The sequence below is a fragment of the Dendrobium catenatum genome, unplaced genomic scaffold, assembly GCF_001605985.2.
Source record: "Dendrobium catenatum unplaced genomic scaffold, ASM160598v2 fragScaff_scaffold_1260, whole genome shotgun sequence".
Taxonomy (NCBI): domain Eukaryota; kingdom Viridiplantae; phylum Streptophyta; class Magnoliopsida; order Asparagales; family Orchidaceae; genus Dendrobium; species Dendrobium catenatum.
In genome coordinates this window covers 524,467-532,672 of record NW_021319722.1, presented here as the reverse complement: position 1 = coordinate 532,672, position 8,206 = coordinate 524,467, and positions in this window count along the sequence as shown.

Sequence of the window (8,206 nt, the reverse complement as noted above, 5' to 3'; positions counted from 1 at the left end):
TTCAACGGCAGTTTTGGTCGGTTTGATGCATAAGCGGTTCTTAGCATGAATCGGACCAGCCATAAGACCGATTCAACGTTGAACCAGTCGGTCCGGTTCGGTTTTAAAATATTGGTTAAATGTGTTAAATAAACTTAATCATTTATTTATATTCTTAACTTTTTTTCATGTGGTTTGACAAAATTCCCTTTCTACATAGAAGAAAAAAATATAATTGAGGACTTACATACATAATTAAAATTATCATATTGATATATTTAATATCTAAATTTTTTACTTATTAAACAATCATTTCTTTAATTTCATTCCTATGTGATCAGTTATGAAAGTAGATGATGAAGTCCCAATAGTATCTTGTTTTGAAAAATACATCGAATGACTTAGTGGAATGGGAAGAACCTTCCATGATAAATAAGTGGGAAAGTAATAATAGGTGGTGGCGTAGCATCAACAAGGCGTCAGTGGAGAACGGGCATTTAAGGTGTGTCTCTCATTCACATTATCATTAACCGTCCTCAATAACATATGATGAACTAGGGCCCTAGAGAACTACAATTCAATAGTTCAAAAAAACTAATCGAAGGGGGATCTCTCGACCTTGACAATGAGGTAATTTGTCTTAAATTGGCTTGGCTAACCAATTTTTTCACTATATCTCCAACTTTATATCTGACAAGAGTATTATAATGCCTCTATATGGACATAATTGTTGACATCTACTATATGGACATAATTGTTGACATCTTCATCTATAGAAAAGTAACTTAAATAAGTTAACTTTCAGAAGAGATAATGTAGGTAAAATAAAATATCTCATAATTGGACCATCGTCGATCATGATTCAAAAAATCTTTGAATAATGATTACATCATGATCAAATAATAATTTAAACATGATTGCATCATTGCACTAGGTTTAAATCATGATGGAATCAATGGAATCATGATCATATAGTGGTATAACTATCTTCGATCATAATTCAAACAATATTTAAATCAAGATCAAACCATAATCAAATCATCTTTAATTAATTTGATGTCTAATAATTTATTCAACTTAGGTTTAGAGTGAGAACACCTTATTCAAACCCAAAATAATCAAACACATAGCATCGCTAATCAAAGATGATCAGAGAGATTGTCACATGGAAACTTCATCATAGCCTAAGTATGCACACACTGCAAATTGCCATAAATGAATAAAGTATTGGGAAGAAGAAACATACTGCAGCTGCCATTAATGAATAAAGTATTGGGAAGAAGAAAGGATGAAGAACTCCCATGAATGAAATGTCATGAAATTGTTCAAAGAGAATTTCAACGCTATTTTAAAAAATGGAGGAATTTTCATCATATTTCTCCCATAAACAAATGATGGATACATTTCTATAATTTTAGGCATTATGGGGCATATAAAGATAAATTTTCTAATTTGTATGGATGAAAGCTATATTGCTATATTTTTATTAGAATTTTATCAAATTACTTTTTATATTCAATTATCGACTTCAACTACTTTTTTTTTCATAAATATTTCACTCATGAGGTTTTAGGAATAATAAGTATTCTCTATTTTGTTTAACTTAATTTCATATAAATCTAAGTATAATATCTATCAATTTACTTTTTATGAGATATAGTATTTTCTTGTAATGCTTAAACATCAAAATAAAATTTAATGCAACAAATTCTTCTATTTTTATGAAGAATAAATTCAAATCAAAAATCTAAAATGTCAATTTAAATTATACTATTTGACATTTTGAGAACATTTAAATAGTGGAAATTATAAAATTATGTCACGAAAAAGATAGTTTGTAAGGTAAAATTCCATATGATGAAATTTAATTATATGGAAAATTAAGGAAATTTTGTACTTCTTATCTATCTTAATGTATGTAATTTTAGTAGTAATAGATGTCCTTACTAGACATTTTCAAGAGGATTTACCCTGTTGTATGCTTTTTACTGATGATATGCTTGTTGATAAGACTAGAGAGGAAGTTGAAGGTAAACTTGAATTATGGAGGTCAACTTTAGAGTCTAAAGGTTTTCTTTTGAGTAGATCTAAAATTGAATACATGGAATGTAATTTTAGTAGCAATAGATCTAGCGGAGGGATTGTGACTTTGGGCAATCAAGTCATTAATAAGAGTATATGTTTTAGATATCTTGGGTCTATTGTTCATAGTGATGGTGAAATAGATGGGATATTATTAATAGAATTCAAGTTGGATGGTTGAAGTTGAGGAATGCATCGGGCTTGTCGTGTGTAGAAAATTACACCTCAACTTATGAGAAAAATCTACAAGATGGTGGTGAGATGTGCAATACTTTTTGGTGCAGAATGTTGTCCATTAAAAGAGAAATATAATATTAAATTAAGTGTTGTAGAAATAAAGATGCCTAGGCTGATGAGTGAATTTACTCTTAGAGATAGGATTCAAAAAGCGCATATACGTGAAAAGGTTGGAGTAGTTCTAGTGACAAATAAGATTAGTGGCTTATATTAAGAAAGATAGAGGTAGACCAAAGAAGACTTGGTTAGAAAATATTAGAAATGATCTTTCTTAATTAAATGAGAATTTGGCTTTTACCATGGCACAATGGTGGAAAAGGATTCATGTAGCCGACCCCAGATAATGGGATAAAGGCTTGATGTTGTTGTATCTATCTTAATGTATTATTTGGGACTCATATTCCAACAAAAATTATATTATTTCTAACTTATCCATACACATTATTATATAGCATCTTTTTCTATTTGCTATATTTCTTCCTTTATTATGAGATCTCTTCCTACAATATGGTAAGAAGATCACAACAATACAAAGTTTCAAGGAGTTGAATTGGATTTCAACATCCATAGGTACATATATTTAATGTTTAAATATTATGATCATATGTTAAACATTTTTTAATTATTTATATTGGCTACGATGAAGAATTTTTTTATTAAAATGAGTTAAAGAGGTCATTATGATAGACATAAAAGCAGAACCTACGAGAAAGTGGTTGAAATAGGTTCAAACCAACTTCGAACAAAAGACAACTTAGCTCCAACAAGTCAATCTATTTCTAATCTTGTTTGGATCTAAATTAAACCTTATTTTAACTAGAATCACATTATTTGAATAGTTTAAATATGGTTATAATAATAGTTGAACTTGATTGGGCCATTATTTGAATATGATTTAACCATTGTTCCATCCTATTTTGATATGCATTCAAATGAGGTTCAAACTAGACAATAATATATATATATATATGGTATTTACATGTATGTTATTCTTTCACTTGTAGGTATATCAAACATCAATATTCTTATTTTATATGATAGATAATTGAAAGGCGCTTGCCAAATAAGTTGAACATTTAATAACAAAAGAAGCAAATGTTGATGGTTTTGAGGAGTATTATCCTTGAAGATCTCATAGGATTTTTATACACAATTATAGATACTAATAAAAATTAGTTTTATTAAAATGTCAATTTAAATTATACTATTTGACATTTTGAGAACATTTAAATAGTGGAAATTATAAAATTATGTCACGAAAAAGATAGTTTGTAAGGTAAAATTCCATATGATGAAATTTAATTATATGGAAAATTAAGGAAATTTTGTACTTCTTATCTATCTTAATGTATGTAATTTTAGTAGTAATAGATGTCCTTACTAGACATTTTCAAGAGGATTTACCCTGTTGTATCTATCTTAATGTATTATTTGGGACTCATATTCCAACAAAAATTATATTATTTCTAACTTATCCATACATATTATTGTATAGCATCTTTCTCTATTTGCTATATTTCTTCCTTTATTATGAGATCTCTACCTACAATATGGTAAGAAGATCACAACAATACAAAGTTTCAAGGAGTTGAATTGGATTTCAACATCCATAGGTAAATATATTTAATGTTTAAATATTATGATCATATGTTAACATTTTTTAATTATTTATATTGGCTACGATAAAGAATTCTTTTATTAAAATGAGTTAAAGATGTCATTATGATGGACATATAAAAGCAGAACCTACGAGAAAGTGATTGAAATAGGTTCAAACCAACTTCGAACAAAAGACAACTTAGCTCCAACAAGTCAATCTAGTTCTAATCTTGCTTGGATCTAAATTAAACCTTATTTTAACTAGAATCACATTATTTGAATAGGTTTAAATATGGTTATAATAATAGTTGAACTTGATTGGGTCATTATTTGAATATGATTTAAGCATTGCTCCATCCTATTTTGATATGCATTCAAATGAGGTTCAAACTAGACAATAATATATATATATATATATATATATGGTATTTACATGTATGTTATTCTTTCACTTGTAGGTAAATCAAACATCAATATTCTTATTTTATATGATAGATAATTGAAAGGCACTTGCCAAATAAGTTGAACATTTAATAACAAAAGAAGCAAATGTTGATGGTTTTGAGAAGTATTATCCTTGAATATCTCATAGGTTTTTTATACACAATTATAGATACTAATAAAAATTAGTTTTATTTAAAATTAGAGTTGATGTATAATTTTAGTGGACCAAAATTGATGAGATCAATTCCTCCAAACAAAACAATTATAAAGTGTGGTCGTATGTTTTTTTCATCAAGACATAGGCATTCCTTAATATCATTCTCTTGTCTGTGTGTCAATTGTGAAAAAAATGAATACAACAACAAATTATAAATAAGTTCAATCATATATTTATAAACAAAAAGAATAAGTTCTAGCTGTAAATAAGCATGATGAAATCAATCAATCAAACAACTACTAATGATATACTTTGTATTAATTTAATAAGACAATAATTAAGATAATGATATGATATACTTTGTATTAATTTAATAAGACAATAATTAAGATAATGATAAACAAGATGAAGAGGGTGAAGAATCTATAGATATTTTATAACTAAAGTGTCCATTAGAGATTATAACATCTCAATATGATAAAGGTGAATCGAGTAAATGAGTGAAGTCTTATTTTTCTTTATGTATCCTAGGTTGTAATAACCGTCATCCAGAATTCAAGTAATTAATTGCTTTAAAGTGTTAATTTTTAATTTATTTGATAACTATAAATGTTCTTTAAGTTAGTTAGAGCTTTATTAGAGCGTAAAAGGCTAAAAGTTTTAAGTCAAAAAAGTGAAAATGTGAAGTTTGGATTTAATTTGGGGCTCTTCACTCTGGAAAATAGAAATTTTGGGATTTTAGAGGATTATTCTGGCTAGGTAGCATCCATATCATATGAGAATTAGACTCTATAGTAGCTAGGGAGAATTAAGAAGAGTTTGGGAGTTTTTTTGTAGCACTGCGGCATTGGAAAGGATAGCTTAGCCGCATTCCTGTGATTTAATACTTTTTAAAAATAATAAACATCTAAAGTCACTATCCGTGATCCAATTCGCCCCATCTTGCTAGAGAAGGAAGAAAGGGAGAGGAAGGAAAGAGAAAGAGAAAGAGAAAGATAAGGTTTGGAGTTCAAAATTCAATTTTTGTTCATAACTACTATTAGAAAAATTATCAGGCTCGAGGTTGGCAACTCATACCCCCTTTTTTTTTTAATTCAGAGAAGTAAATTGAAAGTTATGCTTTTAAAATATTTTTCTTAAGTTTTAAAAAAGTTTAACTATGCAACTTTTTATATCTTACTTTATTCTTCATTATGGACGATTCGATTATAAGAATGCAAGTTTTCAATGGTTGGTTTCTTTTTTATTGATTTTTTTTTTATGATTTGGGAAAATAGATACATTTCTGATTGGTAGTAAAGTTAATAACGTATTTTTGTATGTTTTATGTAATCTCTGTAGATTTGGTAAGGTTCTAAGCATTTTGTGTTGGCAAATTTAAAATTGGGGGGTTTTCCTATACAAGGATATGAGATATTGAGATGATTATGTGTACAAGTAAGGATATTATATAATTCTTTGCATAATTTGATTATAATTCAAAAATGTATTTTTGTATGCATCTCATGCATAAAGTTCTGCATTGGAAAGAAAATGCAATGAAAGTTCTTTGATTGGGCCCAAGTTGGAAGCATTTTTTATTGGAAACATTTTGTATTGAAAATATTATATATTGGAAACACTCTGTATTGAACACTCATTGTATTAGAAGTTATTATGTATTAGTTTCTTTCTGCTCTGCACTTGTCTCGAACATGTGATAGATGGCTATGCTCTGCACTTGGGTGACTAAGTGGGAGGTGAAAATTTGAGAGTTATAAGGGGCATCAAGGCATTTGCATTCTTGCATTTATAAGTGTATTTTAAAGTAAACATTTTTTTTATGATCATTGGTTTAAAAACTATTTTTAATATTTAATCGTGGTCTTTTAAGTCTTTTATAATTATGAATTAAATGTTGTGATGGAAATTGAGTTTAACCTATTGAGTTATAGATTCACTCTATTATTGTTATTCAGGCAAAGGTAAAGATATTATTGATTAGGTTCAGTCTGACAGAAAGAAAGCAAGCCTAGTCATTAAGTATTTATGATTTTGGAATTCCATGATATTATATTTTGTTAGACATATTTGGAATATGGATTATTGTATATGATTATTTTGGGAAGTGAAACATATGTTTTATGCACCATGAATGTTTATTTTTATATACTTATAATAATTAGTGGCTTTAGTGTATTTGCATTTTTGGATGCTTAACTTAGTTTGATTAATGAATTATGGTTAAATTTCTCTTTAGTTCTTTGGGCGTCACAGAGTGGTATCAGAGTAGTAGTTGAGAGGAATTTAATTAGCACCAGAGTCTTAGGAGATGAATTGTTAGGAGTGAAAATAGGTGATATCACATTAGAACTAGTATTTTTTTTGTATGTTTGAGTGAAAATAAATGCGGTTGGTATTAAATCTTTGACTAGTTTGAAGCGTTATTGTAATGGATCGGCAAGATCCTGAGGTGATTGATAGGAGAATTTCCAGGGCTACAAAGGTCCATAGTACAACCAAGGTTGTAACATCAGACTCAATGACGCAGTTTACTAGGCTGGTAGTGCAGTTGATGGGGTAAGCTCAGAGCAGGATGTTAGGCGTGAGGGGAGAAAATATAGACCGACTTATGTAGTCATTTTTTTAGATCGAAGCTTCCTCATTTGCAAGGGGATGTAGATCCTCGGGCTGCCGAGGATTGTTTGTTAATGCTAGAAAAATCTTTTGATGGGAAGCAGTGTCCGGATGGTAGGGAAGTCCCTAAAAGAGAAAAGTTTCAGGTTAAAAAATGTTGAGATCTGCTGGGAAGAGTTTGTGGAGACCTTCAGAGACTACTTCATTTTGCCTTCTACGAGGCAGCAGATGCCTGAACAATTCTTGAGGCTAGTCTAGGGAAGCATGTCAATGATGCAGTTATGAGGCGGAGCTCACAACCTTAGCCTTATACAGTCCTCAATATGTCAGTACATTAGAGAAGAAGTGCTATTATTTCCTGAGAGAACTGAGAGGCAGCTTGAGACATCCCTTAGTACCAATAATTTCACATTCGAGACTTTTCTAAATTGGTAGAGCTAGTAAGGCTAGTAGAGAATGATCTGGCAGTAATGCAACATAGATGGGATGCCAGTAGGAGGTTTGGATGGCAGCCCTCCAGTAGTGGATCACTGGAAAGTGGCCTAAGTTTAATGTCATGTATGATTTATATATCAAAGCAGCAATCGTAGTATTCTTATTTATTTGGGCACTAGTCACTCTTTCTTACATGAGTGTATTTTGAGTAATATGGATTTGCCTCTTTTTTAATTATGCTCTGAGTTGTTCGTCATGTTGCCTACGGGGGATTTGGTGTGTGTGAGTAAAATATGTTTGTATGAGTTGAAAATTTTTCATAGGAAGCTAGTAGCTGCTTTGATCATATTAACTTTGAAAGAGCTTATTGTTATAGTTTTAATAGATTGATTTAGCAAGTATCAAGCTCAAATAGATTATAGAAAGAAGAAGGTGAGTTTATAAATAAATGAGGAAATGTTCCATTTTGCCTTGATATACTACGCTGATGTAGAACTTATATATTTTCCAATGAACCTAAACAAAATAGTAAATGATATATTGGATCCCACTAATAACACAAACCATGCTGTATAACTTTAACTCTTACAATTTAACACAAACCTTGCAAAGAACAATGATTCAGTTTTATAAATGTTTTCCTACATTTCTTGAGAT